The sequence below is a fragment of the Podarcis tiliguerta genome, assembly GCF_965153285.1.
Source record: "Podarcis tiliguerta genome assembly, chromosome: 1".
In the NCBI taxonomy this organism is placed as follows: Eukaryota; Metazoa; Chordata; class Lepidosauria; order Squamata; family Lacertidae; genus Podarcis; species Podarcis tiliguerta.
Window position 1 is genome coordinate 71315141 of NC_139534.1, and position 24951 is coordinate 71340091.

At 40.0% G+C, this 24951-nt stretch overlaps 1 protein-coding gene across 4 annotated transcripts in view; it reads right to left on the minus strand.

Annotated features, from left to right (window-relative positions):
* The window catches only part of KIAA1549L (KIAA1549 like), a 155585-nt gene that overhangs the window by 129277 nt on the left and 1357 nt on the right, over positions 1-24951 (minus strand). The window lies entirely within an intron of this gene.

Consider the following 24951-nt stretch of genomic DNA (forward strand, 5'->3'; position numbering starts at 1 on the left):
TTTATATATTTTACACATAAACATATGAACACATAAATGCAGCTATTCATAATATAATATGGTCCTAACAATAGGCTTATTATAACCTGCTGCTAGCAATGGCTACCACTGTCAGGTAGTTTCTTTGTTGTTTTTTTTAAATTTTGTATCCTGCCTTTCTTTACTGACATTTAAAACAGCTTACATTCCAAAAAAGAAAAAAAAAAATGCAGCAGTAACTATTCAGATTTCAGTTACCATCAAGCAGCAGTAGTCTCTAATACCCAGCTGAAATCAAGTTCCACTCAAACTTGCCAAAGAGGCAATCGTAGCCTGGTGAAATGGATAATTACATGATCTCACATGTCCAAGTACTCAAGTAACACTATCAATGGTCCAAATTGTCAGCAAAAGAAAAACTCAAGCACCAACAATATACAAAAGGGATTGTTATTAAAGATAGACTTTAATTGTGGGACGGTGTTTTAAATTAACTTAAGGAGTTGCCCAAAAAACCCCTACATTTATCCACGTTCATTTGGCTTTATTTGCTGAGAAAGGCATATGCCTATCAACCAAAAACTAAACTCAAGCCTTGAGTTTATTTTCCCAGAGGACATTTGTTGGAAGATGGATAAGTGCAGAGGTTCTAAGCAATACAGGGTCACATGATCAGCTGATTAATAGTGCCTTCTAGAAAATTCAGCTACAGGAATAAACATCATCTGCTAGCAGTAAGTTCCAAAGTAAAGCCAACAGCCTACAAAAGCATATGCCACAAACGAAAATTTTAAGTGGGTTCTTGAGAACGTAACAGCCCTGGTGACCACTGTAGCCTTTTACAAGTACCCATCTCCCCCAGAGGATTTCTATTCAGTCAGCCTTTGTTCAAGTCAAAAACAAGCAAGTATGTAAATTATCTCTCTTTGAAGCAGTTTCTACCAACCAAGCCAATTGTTTTTTTAATCAAAGGATGCACCAACCATATCACAAATTAAACAGTTCAGACATTAATGTTTATTCATGCTCAAGATACTGTGACAGAGGTAAAACCACTAAATAAAAGGGAATCAAATTTTTAACTTGAAAAGACATGGTATAATTTACTGTGCAGTGAATTGGGGGGGTATAAGTGTGAGGGTGTGTGTTTTTTAAAAATGTACTGAATAGAAATGTGCACAAAAAATATTTCTTTCAGAACAAAGAAATATTATAGATCTCACTGGTTCATTAGATGAATTATATTTATAGTGAACAGTTATTATGTCACTGGTACCTACCAGCAGAAACTACAATCCAAGGACAGATTCAAAAACACAGAGAACACAGTTTTCCTATTAAAAGCTTGTGAATACATATTTAGTATACAATGTACTCTCAAAACCTCCACTATGGTTCTTCCAAGTTCTATAGAAAAGGGGGTTACAATCAGAAAATGGCTAAGAAATTTGCTCTCTATCCCCAGTCTGCCCTTGGGACTGCAGAACAGTGGAGAGGTATCTCCTCTGATTCCAGACCTACTTTTTTCCACAGAATGGAAGAGATTGCGATACAAACAGTACGTCTTCATCCCAGTTCTCCACCAGGACTGGTTCTACCATTAGACAGGTGCCTCAGGCAGCAGATGCAGGGGAGAACAGAGTGGTAGTGAAATATTGGGAGACAGAGGTGTTGCATGCCTAAATTAGAAGGCGCTGTCCCATCTCCAGTGCTGATGTGAAATTCAATTGACAATCCAGTTGCCTTCTCTACATGGAATGGGAGCACCATCTTTTCATTAGCTTCAGACAGCAAGATTTGTTTAGCTGGCCCTCTGCACCATGACACCTCTTTTGTTTACACATGCAACATGAATACTGCAATCCTTTAATCTAGAAGCCTGCTGCCAAATAATTTAGCTGCTTCCAATTCCACTTGAAGGAAAGGTAGGTGGACAATGAGGCTTAAGGAAATGGGCAATGGAGACAAGGAATTTGAGGGATGGGGAGATTATTGCTAAGAGGACAAGTCAAGTGATATGGCAGCACAAGGGAAGAGGGACAAAATGAGCTGTAGCCTGAAAGCAGGAACTTGAAAAATACGCACACTAGATAGTAGAGTTATGGAGCTGAAAAAAGAAGGAGCCTCGTCTCCAATTAGCCCTTACTTCAAATTCCTTGTCTCTATTGCCCATTTCCTTAAGCCTCATTCTACACCTTCCATTCCTTCAAGAGTTTTTCTCTGGAACTATTGGCTACTTAGGAGCTTTCCTTCAGTCCTAAAGCTAACCCTTAACTTACCTATGCGCTCACACCTCTTCCCAATCCTCAACCTGTCCTGTGTGATGTTTTGATCCCAATCAACCTAACAACTTTGCCTTCTGAACTGAACTGAGAGAAGATATGATGGGCATCTTCAAACCATCTAAAGGGCTTTCACATGGAAGATACAGCCAGCTTGTTTTCTCCTGGTCCAGAAGGTAGGAGATTCTGACTAAACATCAGGAAAATGGCAAGAGCTGTTCAACTGTGGAATGGGCTCTTTTGGAAGGTGGTGGATTCTCCTTCATTGGCAGTTTTTAAGCGGAGGTTGGATGGTTTAGTTGAGATTCCTGCATAGCAGGGGGTTGGACCAGGTGATCCTGTCCAACTCTACAATTCTATGACTCCATGAACTGCAAGTGGTATGATTTCCTGAGCAACTGAACATTCCACATGTCCACCCTAGCCAACGAGTGCTTCGCTGTGGTAAGCCCAACATAATGGCAGCAACACAGGGAAGTGGGAAGGAATACTGGAGCAGCTAGCCATAGCCCTGTAGCTGTAGTTGGCTCTTCTACCTGAAACCAAAACCCACAGTGAGGAAAGTAGGTAGTGGAATACCTAGGTTCTGATCTCTTGAATTCTCCCTCAAGTATTCCACCTATTCATATTCATCATCACCACAATCTAAGCCTGTTTAGTAAGTGGCTTGCATACAAGTAAGCAGCCAAAGGCAGTGAGAACACATGCTAGTTAGAGATTCACTACGGTGGAACACAGAGTGACAGCAACCTGGATCAGGCACAGGGAAATTCAGCCCTCCCATCATCCCTAGCTAACAGGACCAGTGGTCAGGGATGATGGGAGCTGTTGTCCCAAAACATCTAGAGGGCCAAGTTTGCCTATGCCTGACCTGGATTAAACCTTTTGTGAACTGGAGGATTAACAAGCAAGTATGTTGCCTAGGGGGGGACGCGGGTGGTGCTGTGGGTTAAAGCCTCAGCGCCTAGGGCTTGCCAATCGAAAGGTCGGCGGTTCGAATCCCCGCAGCGGGGTGCGCTCCCGTTGTTCGGTCCCAGCGCCTGCCAACCTAGCAGTTCGAAAGCACTCCCGGGTGCAAGTAGATAAATAAGGACCGCTTACTAGCGGGAAGGTAAACGGCGTTTCCGTGTGCGGCTCTGGTTCGCCAGAGCAGCGATGTCACGCTGGCCACGTGACCCGGAAGCATCTTCGGACAGCGCTGGCCCCCGGCCTCTTTGAGTGAGATGGGCGCACAACCCTAGAGTCTGTCAAGACTGGCCTGTACGGGCAGGGGTACCTTTACCTTTACCTATGTTGCCTAGAGTACTGCCCAGTCAGGATGGTCAGAAGTGTATTGATGGCTCCATTGCTGCTCTGGGAAGGTGTGTGTCCTTGGTATCGCAAAAAGTGAGCTCACAATTTAAAGAATTAAAGCTCTGCTTCTGAAGCATGTCCTCTGGCAGCAACATAGGGAAGTCTCTAAATGTTCCCATTTCTACCTCTAGGGCTATCATGGTTGGCCACCAGGAGTTAAGGAAGTTTGTAAGAAAGAGTCATTTGTACCTAAGGATGTGGGCAGGCTAACAGTTCTGAGGAGCAGGTAGTAGAGGAACTATAGTTCCGTTTTTATTCCTCCTGTAGGAAAGGGTTCACCAGCAGCTGCTTTCAAAACCTGGCCATGTACAGAGTCACCCGTCTCAGGGTCACTGATGTCCCAGGACTCTAATGCAAAGTTCTGAAGTCATGATAAGCTGAATACTAGAACACAAATATCCTACCTGCACAGTCTTACTTTTTTGGCTGCACTTTTTTGTTCCAGTAATGTGCTTCAGCCCCACTGAAAATAGTGAGATCTAAGCACATATAATTTGGTGCAAGATTGATGCTTTGGGTCTAATATGCCCTAAGACAAGATGTCTCATTCTCTTAGTGTTGCACTGCAGTGCCTCAGCTCATTTCAATGCATCAAACATCTTTCAGTAATTATTATTCAAATGCATAACAAAACTTGAAAGAGGTTTGCATAGTGAAACACAAGCCTACCTAAGCTTGCTTGATAAGTTTCCCTAAAGGCTATGACACAGGATTGGATTGTCACAATTTAAGATATGCTTTGCTCAGAGACAGGCTTCCTTGTAAATGCAACTTCCCCCAAGGTGCCTGAATAAGCCAACTTTGAAAATTATTCCTAGCAAAGTACATTTCAGGAAAGCAAAGATTTAATCAATTATTGTTGCATGTGTGTTTTCTCTCTTTGCCTTTGATGGAAAGGGGGGGGGAGAATGTGGGACTTACAATTCTATAAAAGGGAAAGCACTTTAGGACTGTGCGTCAGCAAGCAGAACTGAATTGTTTACTAGAGTTAACTCAGTTCAAGTAATTAGACTTCATTAAAATTGATGAAATAATGAAAATTTCTTTTTAAAAAAATATTGATATAAGAAATCATTTCCAGTATCTACATACATAAAACAGATCAGATTTGGCAAATTATGAAACATTATCGTTAGGGAGACTTGAAAGTGGGTGGAATATATGTTTTCAGGATATATTTTCAACGTATCTTGTCGGCAGACTGACTCTGCATTACAAAGATGTCTGCAAATATGACATGCAGGCTGGCAACTTTAACCCAGCTATATGGGAATCCCTGGCAAATGACCGCAGTGCCTGGAGACAGGCAGACAGGTCATGTAAGAAGAAAGAATGACTACTAGAAGGAGTGAAGAGAAAAGAAAACCATGGTGCAGCTGTAGCAGCAAACTGTCACCTTCACCTGCCCCAACTGCAATAAGGCATGTCTCTCCAGTATCGGCCTCTACAACCACAGCAGGCGCTGTAGCTCTCCAAAGGTTTGACTTTACCCACAAAGGTGCACTCTTCCATTGCCATTTACCAACAAAGGTGCACCCTTCCATTGCCTCCTGATGCCAATGGATGCCAACAATAAAACATTTATTATTAGTAGTATTAGTATTAGTATTATTTGGTTTTCTGAAAGCTGTTTATGTGCTTCCACAACAAATGTACTTACCAAGCTAACTGTTGTCCAGTCATAAACATAACAGCAGATTTGAATTCCTCACACACAAAAGCATATTTTTAGAAACCTTCACTGAATAAATTTGAAAGAATTAAGTTTCACCTCCTAAAATGGCAGAGCGTTGGAACAAGAAAGTCTTCACCCGCCAGCATAAGGACATCAAGGAGGAAGGCAGTCTAATTTCTCTAGGAAGGGGGTTCCAGAAAGGACAAGAGCATTTGTTCCGCAGTGTGGTAATCCAGCATAATGAAGCTTCGTCTAGACTCTGCCATGTGGGAAATGGCTCCTGACATGGGAACAGCAGTGCTAACCATGCCAGTGAAACTTTGTAAATGTTGTAGAGCTGCTTCCCTCAACTTCTCTCTCTCAGGCACATTCTGAAGGAGACACAACTTCCATTTTCTATGATATCACTGAAAAACAAGGAAACACCAGCGGTATTGCCAAGGCCCTAAGAAAGGAGAAAATACTGGCAATGGACGGATGCCTGCCTCGTGGCTCTTTGCTATATAAAGATTTTAGCACGCAGCTCTTTGAATCAAAAACTTTGGCCACCCTTGGGCACAGGCAATGCCAACTCTATGAAAATGTATGCCCCTATGTAGTCACTCTGACAGTAATACCACTGCAGCTCTAAGCAAAATACTGTTTTGCCTGTTATAAAAATAGACAACCCTTGTTTCCCATGTGCTCCATCACATATTCATTATATATATTTTATTACTATGTTACTTTTACTGAACTCATCAATATTATTTAAACAGCAGAGTGCCCTGGTCCCAGTTAAGAAAAACAAGCAGCCTGCAACCAATAAAACATTTTGTAAAAATGTGATGAAATGAGAGCATTCGCACTGTCTTAATAGTATTTCATGTAGATAAATCTTCAGTTACAAGAAACATGAAGGGTAATACAATGTCTCTGTTTAATTTTATACATACCACAGCTCAAAAATCTTTGAGATTTTATTCTAGAAACCACACGGAGGAAAACCTTGTCTGTCCTTCTAAGAACTTGTGCCATTTCAGAGCAAACTACATGCAATGTATGCAATGGTGTCCTGATGAACTTTGCTGCTATTATTAAGAAAAACAGTTTTAGAAGGCTGACTTTGAGGAGTGGGGACACTGGGTGATTAACTCTTTCCTTGCCTAAAATTGCAGTTCCCCAGGGTGCCTTTCCATCCTTGGAGTTCCATGGTCATGTTAGTAAAAGTAAACACACACCAACTAAGTGCTTTCCTCCTCTGCTCAAAATAGTAGTCTCCCAAAGCTTTTCTTAAGGAAACAACCCCCCCCCAAAAAAAAAAAGTTCCCTAAGGCACTATTATGTTGTTGCATGTAACGTGTAGGAGGCCCATGAAGCTAGATCATAGGCCAATTCTCTGAGGCAAACCTTCTGGCCCTGCTCTTTTCTAGGAAAACTACAACCTCTCCAAACATTCCCATGCACAGGCCTTCCGAGTACCGATGATGATGATGATCATCATCATCATCATCATCATCATCATATTTGTATTCCGCCCACCAGACTGGGTTGCCCAGCCACTCTGGGTTGCTTCCAACATATATAAAAACATAATAAAACATAAAAGCTTAAAAAGGCTGCCTTCAGGTGTCTTCTAAAGGTTTTATAGTTAATCATCTCCTTGACATCTGACAGGAGGGCTTTCCGCAGAGTAGGCGCCACTACCAAGAAGGCTTTCTTCCTGGCCCCTGTAACTCCACTTCCCTCAGTGAGATAACGGCCAGAAGACCCTCGGCTGGATCTCAGTGTCCAGGCTGAATGATGGCGGTGGAGATGCTCCTTCAGGTATACAGGGCTGAGGCCTATAAAGCTCAGGAGCAACACTTTGAACTGTGCTCATAAAGTCCCATAGAAACCTGCATTAAAACATGGGAAGGGACTCTCCACAGCAGGCTTCCTCAACTCGGCCTCCAGATGTTATGAGACTACAATTCCCATTATCTCTGACCACTGGTCCAGCTAGTTAAGGATCATGGGAGTTGTAGGCCAAAAAATATCTGGAGGGCCGAGTTTGAGGAAGCCTGATCTACAGCCCCTAAAGCAGGTGTGGGGACTATATATTTATCCCTCCAGATGTTTCTGAACTACAGGTCCCATCATCACTGGCCATGTGGTGGGACTGATGGGAGTTGTGGTTCAGCAACATCTGGAGGGATAAATATTCCCCACACCTGCTCTAAACCCAGGATTGGGATCCAACATACCTACGGCATGTACAGATGAGCTGTATAGCCAATATTTCTTTAATACAAGAAGTTTTATAATAGTAAAAATTCAAACTGGAATGTCTGGCAGGTTAATCCCTCCCCACACACCCCATAAGGTTAACATGCACGGTATAAATGAACTGTCATCCTGGTGCATCAAATATTTGGCTCAACTGAATATCAAACTGAATGATATGGAAATTCTTAAGCAGTGCCTGTTTATATTACAATCAGTTCTAACCAACAGTAATTCCAACAATTCTTGCTTTCAGGAACTCTACGTTAAATGGGAAAGAATGCTTTCAGAAACATTCTTAACCAACTTTTGTATGCTTACAAACCAAGGGAGGCAGAATATACATCTTCACTGCTACTGTCATCTGGAATACTCTGTATCCTCGTCAAAACAAATCTAACTTCAAGTACTCTGGTTTCAAAAACCAACAAAGCATCAGGTTTATATTCCAGAATGTGCGTGGTCAGAATCAGCTGGAATTATCATTGAGAAGGTCTAAAGTTATTCTGACATACAGCGCATGTAATTTTGAGAGCGTGAACAAACTCAGCACTTGATTTGGCATTAAAGTGGATTCTTACACTCGCATAACTTTTTGTTCCTTGTCAGGTTTGGAAGGAAGGAAGCAGCAAATTAAATTCAAAGTCTTTTGGTTCAGCCATTTCAGAAAACAATGGAGGATTCAAAAGGGGAAAAGCATCTTAAACAATTGCTTTTAGACCAGTCCCAAACACTAACCCATATCAAAGGTATGGGTTGTATTTACTTACAGTAGATCCATCAAAATTGTCATGACTAACTCAATGGGGCTACTCTGAATAAACCTTAGTTGGAAACAACCTTATATTGAGAAATCAGTGTTTATAGACAGGGCTGTGTTTTATGCTAGTTCCTTGGAAATACTGTACAGAAAAGATGCAAAAGGGTAGCATTTCAAGGATATATTTTTCAAAGCGACTGTAAGTATGCACAGAGCAAAATATGGGAATCTATCATATGCATATACATTTTTCTATATCGTGTTGTAGAGATGGAGATCTACATGGCATGAAATGGATGACCAATTCTCAAGTGCTTTTTATGTCCTCTTTTCTCCCTGGAGGGGGGACATACGTTTTGCCTATCAATGTGAGAATATGTTCACCACAGGAGGTAAACTGAACTCTAGTCTGTTTATAATTCAAGGTGACCCAATTTTCAACTTCATGACATCAGCATCAGCTGATCACTGCATTAAAAGAGGAGACTCACTGTTTCATCCTAGTATTTTTGATATGCATAAATTATTACAATATTTGAGACCAAAGATTAAAATTAGCTCTGAAGGGATGTTCACTGTCAGGCAGAGAAACAAAATCGTTAAGCATGCTCCTGACCAGTGGTAACTTATTTATTAAGAATCTTCTGTCCCACCTTTCAATAAAATTCACCCACATAACTAACCAAGCACCCAAATATTCATAATACACAATCAATCAGCATAAAATTAAACAAGAAAAAAGCACACATAGCTTAACCAACTAGGGAAAGTTAGCCAAATACTTTCAAAAGCTCTCTGGAATAAAACTGCTTTTGCCTGGTGTGTAAAGGCCAGCAATATGAAACAAAGCAAAAACCCCTGCAGACACAGTTCCAGTTATGAGAAAGCCGTGTCCAAACATACCACCTTATCTGGGAATAAGCAGAGTCCCCTAAGAAGTTCTAAATGTATAGGCGAGTTTGTATGAAAGAAGGCATCTCTTAATGTATTCTCCACGCAGACTATTCAGGGCTATAAAGGACAAAACCAGCAATCTGAGTTGTGCCGAGAAACCAACTAGAAGTCAGAGAAGATGACGTAAAATCATCACTATATACTCTGCATTCTAGTGCCTGCAAACTGGTACACTTGTGGAAAGGGCTTCTCTCTTCTTTATTTTGCCCATAGCTGATTGTGTTACTAGTTGAATTTATGTAGCAGCTAATGCTGAATTCAGCTGAAAGCTATTCGGTTTTGCAGCATGAGGGCGGGGGGGGGGGAGAGACATGACTTAAAAGCACTATATGGTTCCATCGCTACAGCAACAATTCTAAGTGCACTTAAATGTTTATGAATCTCAGCCACACAGAAATGTCCTCTAACTTTGACTTGTAATCAGCTACTTCTAATGAAAAGATGCTTGAGTGGTAACAAACATCTATATACTATAGTTAAGCTCTTCGGGGGCATTTCAAAGACACAGTACAGACACAGCAAATATGCTCCAAGACTTGACTGCAAGCATGGTATTTTCCAAAACTAGAGAACCAGCGCTGACCCACCCATGAGGTGTGGCAGACGGGAGGATCCACAGGGGCAGCACCTCCCAATGTTGATCTTTCTCCCCCTGCCCTTGTCCCTCACTTCTTCCCTGGTGGAAGAAGGTGTCCCTGGGAGTCTGCCTCAGGTGCCAAAATTTCCCTGTAAAGAACTGATTTACCAGCTTGAGATAATGCGAATATAAAGAAAGATGGCACTGGGATCCTGATATTTCTGAAAGGTGGAAGATGATCACAGAATCCTTGTGAGGTGTCAGGTGCTCTTGAGCCTTCTCTTTCAAGCTAATACTGACTACACTCAATTGGAAGCCGCATCGGACGTTGGGCTCCCGAAAAACGTTCGCAAACCAGAACACACACTTGCAAGTTGGCGGCGTTTGGGAGCCTATTTGTTCAGGAGCCAAGCTGTTTGACTACCAAGGTCCCACGGTACTTCTTCCCTTCCCTTGCCCCATGCCATCTCCATCTCTGATTTTGCTACATTTTTACAAGCAAAGGACAACATGGGGAGTAGAGCAGCAGATATCTGGCTTGTAGGTATGAATTAAATAGAAAGCATATATTCTACTGCCAGGGAAAGGACTGCAAGCCCAAGTGAAGAGTAACTCATAGGATCTGGTTCACGGAATCTTGTGAGATGGTTATACAAGTTAAGAAGCAAAACAGCATATGGGATGGGCAACAAGGTAGAATTGGGGCCAGGGAGGCGGGACTAGGGCAGCAAAAGCCGTCACATATGCTAGTAAACAGAGGTAAGTGTCAGGAAGAAAGCTCTCTGTAGGAGACTAATTCAGACACTAAATGAAGGAGCAGTAAAGCATAGTTTTAGGGTACTTACCAGAGTCAGAAAGAGACTATTGAAGTCTGAGTGATGTAGAGACCCTGCAGGGATGTGCAAACATCTCAATCTACTACTCAATACTTGCACAGGAACTGTTTGTTTATTTATTTAATGAAACTTTAAAGTAAAGCTACAACAAAACAACAGTACTACATGCATTTCTTGCAATATCTGAGCACATGATTTTATCCTACGAACACCTCCTCCTTACAAACCTTCCCTTGACTTGAATCTCTTCTCATAACCTTCACATCTGTTTTTCCTTTTAAATCAGAAGATTCTGATTTCTTACCTTCCATACACTTTCTTATGGCTGGCTCTTCCCTCAATACTGCTGATGGTGTTTTAGGTTGTTGTTTTTTTAACCTACAGTTGATCTGAGCAGATCAGCTGTTATAGTTAAGTATGGACTGATTCCTGATGTCCTTAGTGTGATTACTCATATAGCAATAAAGCAAATTTAATTTTTTAAAAAAAATGTTAAAGAGCAGGGCCTTTTGTTAACTAGATGTTGCCTTTTAACAATGCTGTTTTCACTTTTTTATTATTCTGTTGAATCAAAACACTGTGTGCCAGATTACTTTTTTCTAATTATCTGCTCATGAACTGAGGATTTATGCTTTGAGATTCTATTCCTACAGACCATTTAGAGGAGAGATGCACTGAAATACCTGTAAATTGTCATTTATGCATCTGTGGCCAGGGAGAAGTGGAAGATATTGTTTACTATTGTATTGTATTGTTCTTCTATAATTTCCCAAGGGAAAGGTTTTTGAAATTCTTCAGCCAGTTTTTTTTCAACAGTAGGGAGAAAATCTGTTACTTACTATTTGATAGGGATAACTAGATGACATAAAGGGTTTCAGGGTTTGCTCTACAGCCCAACTGTCAAAAACTTAATTCAAAAAATAGAGTCCAATATTCTGGGGAATCACCTATGCTAAAATGTATATCTCAGCTAGATGTCTGTATTTTTGTGGCGACCAATGGTTTTTAGAAAATGAATTTGACTGATTGATAGCACAGTTTTAAACATGGAGGATGAACTTGGTGATTTAACTGACTAATGAGAATTCCAAACCAGAAGTGCAATCAGTGCCATTTACTATCTGCTGTTAATTGCAATGATTCCGTTTATGGTTCAAAACGCAGAAACCATATCACTTAATTACTAATATAAATAGTTCTGTAAATTATTCATCATTTTGGGTTCTATAATATGAAGTTCTATTAAATATTTAAGCAACACAACAGGGTGTATCACTGCAGCAAGTTAGGTATGTATACACACAGAGAGATGAATGCTGGAAATAGCACTTCAGGCGTGAATTAATACAGCAAAATCTCTTTTGCGGCACACAGCCTGATGAAAATATTTTGGCTTTCCAGCCTTGATAAACAGATTCCCAAATTTAACAATGGCACTTTTAAACAATTAAGAGCATATGTGTGTTTATCTAGAGGCCACAATTAAAAAGAGTCTATTTAATCAGCTAGGTTAATCCATCCGCTACTAAACCTTTGTTTTCCTGGAGTCTTCTTCCCCAAACATCTTTAAACTGGCAATCCTTCATTCCTTTTGTTTTGATCTATTTGTCTCTAAACTTAGGATAAGAGCAAACTCTGTCAGTAGCACCTGCTGAGCATATTTTTTTAAAAAAACAAAACCCTGTAATTTACATATTGTTATCAAATTAGGCATTGCTATAAGGTTAAAAATAAAGTAGAGAAAATGTGTTTGCACTGTGTGTGTTTCTTGTGATTCTTCCTGAAAATATACTCCGGGATTGCCAGTGGGCCTCACTTTTATAAAAAAAAAAAATTCAATTTCTTTCAAAAGAAATTGTGGCACAGGTTACTTTCAGACAACCCTTTATTGAGTATTCATCCAGATTTGTTTGCATGGAGATCAGAGGACACAAGCTATTTATTAAGCATTTGTTCTGATTTGTTTGCAAAGAAATAAAAGACATTGCGTCAATCAAATGCTATTGCACTCTGCCCAGTGCATTTTCCTGTCACTTTCATTAGCTCAAAAAGTTTGGGAATGTTGCACAATACTCTCAGTGGTGCAGTCCATTGTCTCTTAAGACAAATGGATGCCAAAAAATAACATCTAAATAATCAACTTGCCATTGTCTATTTAATTAATGAATATGGGTTGTATCCAACCAAGTTTTACAGTAAACTCGTTGAAGTGAATGGATCTAAGTTAGTTGTGTCCATTATTTCAGTAACTCTAAGACTATCACTAACATACAGCCCGCCCCGTCCACCTGGTTATATATATTTTTGTTTGTTTGTAGCATGTGATGAAATGGCAACATTTTTAAATAACACTTATGATGCATGACCAATCTTATAGACAGGTAAGGTTTAGCAGCAAAGACTGCTGAATTTATAACACATATCATTAATTCAGAGGTCATTATGAGCTATGGACTCAAGTTTGTTTTCTTTGATACCTCAAGTCATAACTTATTATTTTATATGTGGCTCACTCAGCTTAAGAAAAATATTAAAAATTAAGTGTGGTATCCAGTGGGGTCCCTCTATTGATGGATAGCTCCTTAATCCAGAGGAAACTTCCATTAGCAACATGGGGAAGGAAGGGGTTTTTTACATATTCACACGCTGCCACCCCTGCTGCTCCCTCCGAAATCGACCCCAAAGTGCTGAAAGTCCCTTTGGAATAGCATGGGAGGTGGCACAGAGCGCTCCAGGGTGGGGTGTAATTTGAGGAAAATAGCATCTCGCCCTGTCACACCATGGGGTCAAAGAGCCTTCTGGTAGCTGAAGGACAGCATTAGGTAAAAACCTCTGAAGGAAAATCATGGAATCACAGAATTGTAGAGTTTGGAAGGAAATTTCAAACTCGAAAGCTTTTTGTGTATGTAAGAGACAATTAAGCACATACGTGAAATTTCTATTACATAGCCTTAAAAAGAACTATTATGTTATTGAAGTTGCTCTTCAGAAGAGTTCTGAAGGACCACTGACTTGATGGGAAATAGCTCCTTTAAATCAATGAACATTCTGTTTAAAAAAAATTAAGAAAATGTATTTTTATTTTACTTAATGAAGATATGCTCTAATCTTTGGGGAGAGGGGCATGAAAGTGACCAGCTTCTAAGCTTTTTATTGCTGGGTAAGCATTATAGCATGTTATTTTAGTTGGTTTGGTTGAAAAATGCAACTGAAAAGCTAAGATTCACTGCATCTGAGCATTATTCCTAAATACACTTCAGGGAAGAATATTTATTAAGAGACATCCATTCTTCCTAGCTAAGGCAAGGAATAAAAGAACATTTTGTACACAAGCAAATTACAGTGAGAACAGCGGAAATTTGTTAACTCACCCATATATGCTTTGAACTACAGTTTAAACCACTAGGTTCTGCTTAATAATACTTCATAAAAAAATATGCCTACAGTGTATGTGGCATGCATTAAACATATAATACACCCTCAGGTTTCCTTTCCAAATCCCACTGCAACACATCATGAATAAAAAAAGACTGCAGATGTGGATGTTCTCTTAGCTTAACCATAAATAGGAACGAGAAGATCCTTGGGATTCGGCTCTCCATGCCACACAAAGTATAAACCTCTTATGATCAGTTTTCAAAAGCTCTCTGTTATTTCAACAAGCGCTAATAATGATTTGCTTTGTACCACTGAGAAGCAGGACTCTAGAACCAAGATTACCAACATGTGTAAAATGGCATATGGCATGACTTATTCATGAAGCTTTCAATTAATTAGTGTTTGTAAATCTGCTCTGAAAGTTAGAAAACCTTGCTGATAGCATAGCAAGGGCGACGTCTTTTAATCAAGGTGGGCGAAATTGAATTCCACAGGCAGCACTTCCAGCAGTCCTACCATTCAGTTGGTTTCCAGTCCATTTGCAGGGTCTGCATTTTTCAAAGCCGCACAGAACACACATTCAATCCACCTCTACCACCACCACCAACACCTCCTCATCATCATCTGCCCATTACAAAAGCTTGTGTAAGACAATATAAATGTTTAATGGTGGGCTGCTGATTTACTTCCGCTCTACTAGCAATAAACTTTACTCTAACAAACTGCTGGCACCACCCCAAAAGAAAATTAGGCAATTCAAGCATTAATGACTGGTTAAACAGTGGCTCCTGACATCAAAATGAGATGTTACCCTGGCAGTTTAACATGTACTAACCTCATTTAATGTAAAATATTCATAGCAACGGAATCTCAAAAGGAGCTAATGATGAGGCAAGGTTACTTTACTCAGGAGGATGTACATACAGTGGTTTCTTGGAGCAGTTTGCTGGAGGGGTCTCCCGAGACACTTGTTAAAATCCCACTACCAAAGCAAAAAGGAAGGCAAGATGCAACTGGCAGGACACCCTACTTTCCCTGAATCCCTGGCAGACTGCTCATCCCTAGAGCTTCCATATGATCTGTTTGTTTAAATGAATGCGTCTGTATTCTTGAAGTGGAAAATGCACCAGCAGAAAGAACAAAAGGTTCTGAAAGAACAAGAATCCATTAAAAAAATAATGTTTAAATCCATAGCACTTCCTTCAGCATATCTCACGGAATCATCTTCCCATGAATAAATGCACACACACATGCGCACGCTCAAAAAGATCTTTTTACCTGACAGGGCTTCCTACCTTGGTTGCAAGATTAATAACAAAAATCATATTTTTTTTGCAATTAAATCTCATTTTTATACATCCAACTTACACAGGAAAAGTGCTGCTCAGCATGCATAAGTAGAACTGTCTACGTTTAAACAGTATATAGCACAGCCAGTTAGTTTAAATATCCCTTGCTGGCTGAGCCAACTATACCTTGTTCACTATCATTCAGATGAAGCCACACCAATTTTCAGCAGCAAAAATTACAAGTATTGCCTCTGGGCATTGGCTTCAGGCATCTTTAACTCTTTATTTTATTGTTTTATTTTAGATTGTTTGTATTGTCTGTTATTATAAGACTCTTTGGACATGGTTCCTTAGCAAAGCAGTACAAACATATTATATTTAAATAATAGATAGAATATTCAAGGCTTATATTTTAATGAACACTTAGTCCCTTGTGAAATAGCAGTTATATAAAGGTAAGGGTGGATAAGTGCTGCTGTTTGAATGCTGGCAGTCCTCCTAGTTTATGAATAGTTCCTTGAATAAACACAGTGATCTGAGAACAGTCTAAAGTGACCGTCTGGGTTCCACAGAATGTAGAGAAAATGCAACTAACTAATAAGACTATTTGGGAATTGGGATTAAGATCTTCCTATTTAAGAGACAGAATGATCAAGACAAAGCATAACATTGCTTTTAACCTAAAAAAACAAAAGAGAGAGGCACAATTATACCATAAATTAAGAGTTGCTGTCATACTACTTCCAAACAATATAGCATGATAAATAGAGAAGGACATGAACATGTTCAGTGCCAGGCCAGGCATGGAGAAGAATAATCTCCAAGGTTAGTACAAATGTGGGAAACAGAACTTATATGGGGTAAAGGGGTATAAGGTTGGTAGACTCAAGAACTACAAGATCATACAAGATTTTCAGGTGACTATGAAGATAGACAAGAGGCACTTAAGAGATTGTCTCTTTAGGTCTGATGCAGAAAGGGATCTAACCATGATGGCTTCTACCAAGAGTTCGCCATGGTTCCCACTTATTAAAACGGAGCATATCCGGGCCAGTTACCTGTCAAAGCTCCCACTTGCCATGCTTAGAATCGCTTTCACAGAATTACTGTTCCAATCGATGCCCTTGGTGGTGTTGGATGGATGCTACGGCAAAGTACATTATGAAGAGACACTTTGTGTGTGTGGGCAACACTGTGTGGAGGACCTGTGCCACTATTTATTGCAGTGCCCGTTATATATAGACCCAAGAGACCGATTCATAAAACCCCTGTTTCCGATTGGAACTCACTTGAATAGGGTGGAAAAGGTAAAATGGCTGCTGAGCGATACTGATAACTGTAACTTATAAAGTAGCACTCTATGCGTTGGCAGCTAAGAAAATCAGGAGGAAAGAACTAGATAAAATAGCGGTTAACTGCAAAGGGGATTCGGATATTTAATTTGGCACATTTTACTAGAGAATCTTCTGCTATTCTATTTTATGTAACAAACAATCTTAGTAGTTGTGACCGTGCTTTATATTGTATGTGTGGTGCCTGATGATTTTTATAGTTATTGCTGTTTTTCCTTTTGTTATTTTTCTGAAACATGCCATGGCCTATGGCTAGCACAATAAAAGTCTATGATGATGATGATAAATACTATCATTATTATTATTTATTACTTTTCTATACCAGTATACCTGAAGGAGCATCTCCACCCCCATCGTTCTACTGAGGTCCAGCGCCGAGGGCCTTTTGGCAGTTCCCTCACTGCGGAAAGCCATGTTACAGGGAACCAGGCAGAGGGCCTCCTCGGTAGTGGCACCGGCCCTCTGGAACACTCTCCCACCAGATGTCAAAGAGAACAACAACTACCAGACTTTTAGAAGACATCTGAAGGCAGCCCTGTTTAGGGAAGCTTTTAATGTTTGATGGATTACTGTGTTTTAATATTTTGTTGGAAGCCACCCAGAGTGGCTGGGGAAGCCCAGCCAGATGGGCAGAGTATAAATAATAAATTACAGGGCATTTTACAATACAAGAACAAGTTCTTAGACTTTCCTTCCCAGGTTCTTGAGCTGACGCTTTCAACATACACTGCTTTAATGTGCTTTGTAAATGGCCCTAAAATTTGAAGAGGGAGGGTGGTATGCAGATATTTTAAGTAAGTTAATAAATGGAGGAAGCAAAGGAAAACAAAACATGAAAGCAAAGAAAGTAGCTTTCCTTCCTTTTCCAGTACTTCGCTTTTGTGGAAATAAATATAGAATTTCTACCCATTGGTTACATGCTGTCCTCAGATGCTTCTGTGAAGAATACTGCATTCCCCCCAGCACTCGACAAACTTTATTTTGCATCCACTGCAAGCAAGATTGCTGTGAAGAATGCTGTGAATATGCCTCTGTTAGATATTGCTTAGGACATCATTAGTGGCAAGTGTCAAACCAGTTGTAGTCCCAAAACATCTGAAAGGTACCAGTTCGAAAAGGCTGGGCTAGGTGCTCAGCAAGCGTTTTAAAGGATGATGATAAAAACATAGCTACTTTGCGGCAAAAACTATTTTTTCCACCTGTTCCTTTTTAGAAAATTGTTTAATACTTTGAAAGTTGTCTATTCTCTGCCTACAGCACTAGGTAGTCATTACGATGCCGGCTTTTGTTAGAGGGGTGAAAAGCAACAGTTATCCTGCTCAAAAAAAAAACCCCCACCGTGTGTCAACTGGATGCTGTGCTATTGTTTTTGAATGGGGGCACTGCAAGACTGTCAAACAAAGGCTAGAATGTGGTATTGGCATACATTTATTAAATTCACTGTCTGGATAGCTCTTACTAAATTGAGCATTTCTAAGCAACAGAATTTAAATTAGCTCATGCCTGTAGGTAGGGATAGGACTGGCTGGAACAAAGTACAGTCGTACCTGCGTTTAAGTAACCTTCTGGTTACATAAACTTTGGGATGCGTGCACTGCAAACCCAGAAGTATTTTACCGGGTTTCACCACGCGCACATGCACAGAAGCAGCCTGCGCATGCACAGAAGCGGTCCTCAGATTGCAGAAACCTCAGGATCTGAACGGATCTCCGGAACGGATCCCGTCCACAGCCGGAGGTACTAGTGCAAAGTGACCAAACAGGGTTTTCAAATACTGCACAGCACAGCAGTAATGACACAGCCACACTGCAGACCACAGCACCCTCTGGAAATCTGTCCCTTCCCCTCTGTTTATATACACTTCCACTGCACCAACAGTGCAAAGATCAGTGTAAGAAACTGAGATATGAAAACTACGAGCTAAATGGCCCCTTGAACCTAGGTTATGGGAGCATCTAAAATATTATGTTCATTTTTCACATGGTCTAGTCCTCATCCAAAGACTGCAAAAATCAAAGACATGCTCCTCCTCACCCCCCTAATATTCTTAAGAGTGTATCTTCTCCAACATTCAGAGAGTGGATGGAAGTGGGGAGGCAGAAAAAGGTCCTCCTTTCCTTCCACTGTGCAGTTTTAATCTGAAATCTTAGGCACCCAGGGCTCTGAAACTGAAATTCCCTGTCGCAAAACATGCCTAGAACAATGGGAGTTTTGAACGCTGGCAAGGATGACCGATTGGATTCCACTCCTAGGCAACAACTGTTTGCACTGCAATCTTATACTAGTATATTGCAAACTGAGAAACTAGGTTTCTAGATCGGAAGTCATACTAGAATCAATGAAGAATTAATTCAATTTTGAATGTAAGAAGTGCAAACTCTTTTTTGGGATTGCTTTTTGTTGAATACTATATTTTTGATTTGTTCTTCTTTATTGTGCTATGCTTTTTCTTTTAAAACCAATAAAGCACTTAGAGAGAGAGAGAGAGAGAGAGAGAGAGAGAGAGAGAGAGAGAGAGAGATTTTCAAAGGTATGTGTCTTTTGGCACATGGAGTCAGCAGCTGAGAAGGTAAATCTAACACAATAAATTGACCTTTTATTGAAATGCAGTAGACACACAGTGAACGTGTAGCATGTGCTTGGATTGAAAAGTGATCTTTAAAAAGGCTACTCTGATCTGAGTGAGACCAATGACAAATAACTGCTCACAAAATGCAAACTGGCAAGTATGGCAGTACATTAAGAAGAAAGCAAGTTATTGCTTTGCAATCTACCAACCAGGTGAAAATGACAAGACATGAAACAGAATTAGTTGCTCCAGAATTATTTTTCAATAACAACTGGAAATATTTACAGACCACAAGTCAGCTCTTTCACCCATAAAAGCTGTTTCAAATTCAGAGAAGAGGGGAGGGGGATAATGCGCTCTGGATGTCAGCCAAAAAACAACAAAGTAGATGTAGAAGATTAAAAGAACCAGGGCAAAAGGTGAGGCAATGACTTTGGGTAAAAGAAGTCCAGACAAGGTTTCTATCCAGATCTACATTCATACAGAAAGTGAACCAATTATAAGGAAAATCCTATTGCCACTAATAGTAGCTAAGCATAACTACAGAGCAAAGGGCGTTGGATATCTTGAGAACGTGAAGAAACTGTGGAACAGGCTGCCTTCAAAGCGGTAGACCTTCCTTCATTAGAAGTTTTTAAGCAGAGGCTGGATATCCTGTCAGGGGCCCTATAACAGAGGATCCCCTGCATTAGTGGGATGTTGTTTAATGAAATAACATTTGAGGTTCCTTCCAACTCCATGATTCTGAGTTGACCTTGTCCAATCTGGTGCGCTCCCTATGACTTCTGGATAATTCCACTTGGTAGTTTATTATTAAGTCGGTGCTGATCATGCTTGAAAATTTTGTAATAGTATCCACAGAACTCATCAAAACACTGCCCCATTTTATCTCCTCCTTTAATCTGGATTTCCACAAAATATCCATTAGGTTTTAAAAACAAAACATGTACGGTAAGTGGCAAACCAGATTAAACTGGGGGTGAGGACTGGAAACGGGATGACTTGTTGATCATGTGGATGCAAGTTCACAACGAACAGACCAGCAACTTCCATCTCTCTACTGAACTATCCATTCAAATGCTAAAACACATAGTACAAGTTATTCCTCATCACTTCCAAAATGGGCACCTATAAATATTGTATAGTCAGTGTTGGGTTAACACAGCCTCTCTCAACCTGGGCCATCCAAACTACAGCTCCCTTCAGTCCCATTCCACCCTTTTGCTAGCTAAGGTTCATGAGAGTTGTAGCCCAAAATATATGGAGGGTGCCACATTGGGGATTGTAACTTCGGATGTTACATTTTCCTGCTCACGCTGGAGTAGGATGGAGCCACACCTAATTGCCTCTCCTTTAATAATTTCTCTCATTTCTAAAGTGGCTTTTGTTCTCCTCAGAGTGGCTCATTTTCTCTGTTGCTTGTCCCAACTGCTAGGGGAAATTAGTCACTCTGAACAGAGGCAAAATAATAAATAAATAAGGAGAGACAAGGCAACTCCCTTTTCCCTTTGTGTGTGTATTTTCTATACCCTCTATAGTTTTGTCTACCTGTTGATAGAGAAAGGCAGGATTCTCATATGGAAGTGCTGTTCATTTCCCATGAGTTAGTTCTTGAACCCAATGCGGTGGTGCTGTTATAGTATCCATGCGCGGCTAATTTAAATGCTGCAGTATTTGTGGTGTGATTATTCTGAATGGCAGCTGTAGAGATTTCTTTAAGGAACACAGTTCAGGTTATGCTGAAAATTATCATCTACGAAGACTTGTAAGACAAAGTTGCACAAAAAATACGATAGGCTACCCTAGGTACAGAATACTGATAAAGGTTTCAGGGCTTTCTATGCACACACACAGTCCACTGCTTATCTCCTGCTAAAAATTGGGTGTGGAGGTGTATGTTGGGCAGGAATATGGGGGGGGGGCAGGCATTTATTTGGCCTCCATGGTAAGGACATGAGAGAACTGAGCCTTATTAAAAAGAAACAATGGTTAAATACCAAGACCAACCAAAGTTACGGTTTCCTACAGGTAACAAAACAGCAATGGCTCCTTCTTTTAAGGAAACACAGCTTTAGTATAAAGCAATTTGGAAATCAAAAAGATTAAGCACACACTGCCACTTGTCTGCTCTAAATTCGCCTTTCTCAAGCTGCTTTTCCTCCTACGGGGTTCCAAATACATACTTTCAAATGTAGGCAACTCGTATGCAAAAGCAGCAGGAATGATTCTTATAGATATACCCTCTCATCCAGAATGTCCCCTCCTGAAGTTGCTTTTCAAAAGGGAAATAGGCTACCAGAGTCCTTTGCTCATCCTTCTGTGTCACGCATAGTTTGGACTTGGGTTCCTGCATGAAAATCCATTCTTAATTCACAGCTAATTCTTCTCTAGCCAAGATTTATGAACTAATGAGTAAATCCCACTGGGTTTTAGATCTGAAGCTTGCATAAATGTGATTTTCCAGCTCAGGTATCATTGACAAAAGTTACCATATTACATTTCAATGGAAACTGAAAAATTTATTATTTTGCTACACCATATTATTTTGCTACGCCATATATCTTACATTTTATAAAATTCAATAAACTTGTTTTTTCCAGAGTAATTTATTGCTGGATGACAGAAATATAGTTAAGGAGGGATCTTTTGCATGCAAAGCAGATGCCACTGAGCCACAGATCTTCCTGAACCAAAACACAGTGAACTGAAGAGGAACAAGAACTTTGTGGAATTCTGCTGCACCAGTTTTAAGGACCACAGGGTTGCTGTTGTTTTTAACCACATGCCACAATTACATGCAATCAATATAAACTTATTTCTCTGTTCCAAGTAGTCGTGACTCTTGTAAAATAAAGTCTTACTAGCAATGCATCCACCTAGTTCTATAAGTTATCAGATTAAACAGAAATTGAAAGAAGAGACGAGACAGGTTTGTAATGGCTTCTTTTAAACTGGCTTTTCAGCACTTCAGTGCTATGCAACTTGAAACAATCCAGTTCTTTTTGTTCATTACTAAACAAAGAACCACTATTTGATAATGAGCTTTTCTCAAGGATACTTCACCATTTTATCCTGCTTTCAAATTTTTGCATTAGCAACTTCTACTTTCCTGGTAACAGAAATGTGCTTACATGGAAAAAATAGTCTTTGTTAGGGTTTTTCCCCCCTTGTAATACATTCATCTTATTTTTCTGTTCATTCTCTGCACATGCTATAAAACTATTTTGTACTGTTCATATCAAACAATGACTGGTAGCAAAATATTGGTAGCAAGTTTCCACATCACCAAACAAATGAAAATATGTTCAACTTGCATATAGAAATGCTGTCCAAGCAGAGTGTCTATTGCAGTGTATTACTAACCTTTTCATTCATCTTTAGGAAAATTACACTACAGTTTGCACCTTTTAAAAAACCTGCTACGTGACTCAGAAATAAAAGAAACAAGCAATGTTTGGGGAATTCCTCCTAACATCACATCACAAATGCACTGTCACTGTGATTATTATGATTAGAAGTCATGGAAGACACTGTATGTGCAGGACAGGAAAGCAACTCACATTTTCTATCACAAGCCCAATCTGTTCCCCTAACCCAAACCTTTTCTCACATTAGAACTAAAAGTTTAAGAACTATCAGTTGGGGCAGGCGGGGGGGGGGGACCTTGCCAGATTGGCTAAAACATCTAACCACAAACTTAGAAGAGTCTGAACACTTACAATTGAAATCTGCATTCTATGTTACAACATACTGTACCCTAATACAAAATTGGATGCAAAAAAATGGGCTAAAGGACACATTATTCTGTTATATTATTAAAGATAAGAAGATATTGGTCTAGTGGGAAACTGACTGGCAGCTCCATGTAAGCTGTTTTATGTCTGTTTTTCATTGGTATGGGATACTGGCCACAATTAAGAACTGTTGACAGGTGCTAATATGCAGTGCTTTTTTCTGGGGGGATGCAGGGGTACACATACCCCTAAACATTTTATGAATCTACAGTTTGGCCTCATTGAGGGGCAGTATTTCAATATAAGAAGGAAAATAAGAGCACCCCTAAACATTTTTTAAGAAAAAAAGCACTGCTAATATGTAAAATGCATATTACACATAAACAAGTTTGTAAAAACTCCAGTTCAGCAAGGGAAATCTACGAACCAAAGGAGCTCCCCTAAATGGATTTCTCTGCTGTATCATAAGCCTGTTATTCTCACACACATCTGTTGAAGGGAACTTCTAACTAGCGCTTAGATCCAAATTAGGGGCAGTACATTTAACACTACTTGCCAATTGTACAAGGTATTTTCTCCATTAAAAAAATGTTAGAAGTTAACTAACAAGCACATTCAATCAGTCCAACTGAAAGAAAATTAAATGAGAATTAAGCAAATGAAATAGTTCACAACAACTTAAAACACACTTATTTGAATGGGACTTAAGTGCACATCAAACCACTTAAAGTTCCAATAATGTTAGTGGAATCCAAACAGGTAGAGTTTTCTCAGGATTGCGCCCTATACAGTGGTACCTCTGGGTACGAACGTAATCTGCTTCAGAGCCCCATTCACATCCAGCAGCAAACGCAACCCGCATCTGCGTGTGCGTGGGTCGTGATTCGCCGCTTCCGCGCATGCGCGTGACATCATTTTGACCTTCTGCGCATGTGGCGAAACCTGGAAGTAACGTGTTCCATTACTTCCGGGTCGCCGCGGAGCGCAACCCAAAAGTGCTCAACCTGAAGCACATTTAACCCGAGGTATGACTGTATAAGAATTCAGGTCATAACCTACCAGTAAAGATCACAATCAATTATACTAGTGGTATTTGGGGCAGGGGGAGAGCTGTCAGTTTGACGTGAGAAGAAATCCTCCCAGACCCTACGTAAGTTCAAGACTATTTGAGTAAGAAATTTCTGTCACTCCAACCCTATGGAGAAATAAAGCAAACCCTTACACCTTCCTTCATTTTATTTTATTTTTAATCCAGCTAATCTTATTCAATACTGTACTGTATTCTATCTCTAATGGTAAGTAAGCCACCGTGCTTACCACAGAAGCAACCAGATGAGGGGAGGCCGGAGGGAAAAGCTTTTTCATGCTCCTGATCGCTGAGCACTTCAACAATTAAATCGTTACTACTAAATAAATACTAAACAATGGCCAGAATCCAAAGATATGTAAGACTAGACCCAGACACTTTAGACTTCTTCATGAATAACATTCCTGCTAAGCCACATGTCAAGCTGCTTCTGAAACTGAAGGGAGTTTCAAAGCTGCATGCTCCAAAATTGGGCTTTATATAGTTCATAACTCCACTGATTATACCTCAAAGGAAACAGTCTGAGGATTGCAGTCATAACCAAAGCATCATGGCTCAGCTAGAGAAGACCCAAATCCTGCAGAAAAAAGTCCCATGAACTCCATCCTCATGGGATTGTGTCTACACAGATCCATACTACCATTCCTTGTTCACATACAGTACAGCATTGTTAACTTTGATGTCACTCTGTACGCTGCTACTACTTTCAAAATGGAAAATGGTAGGGAAATGAGTTCTCCCCCCCCCCTGAAAAAAATCCCCAAGATACCAATAATAAGATATGTTATGCTGGAGATAATTTTTTGTACTCTTATCAGCTCTGACACATCTCTCCCCCCTCCTTCCAAAAAGTAATTGTTTGAGGTAACAACAGCTTCTTTT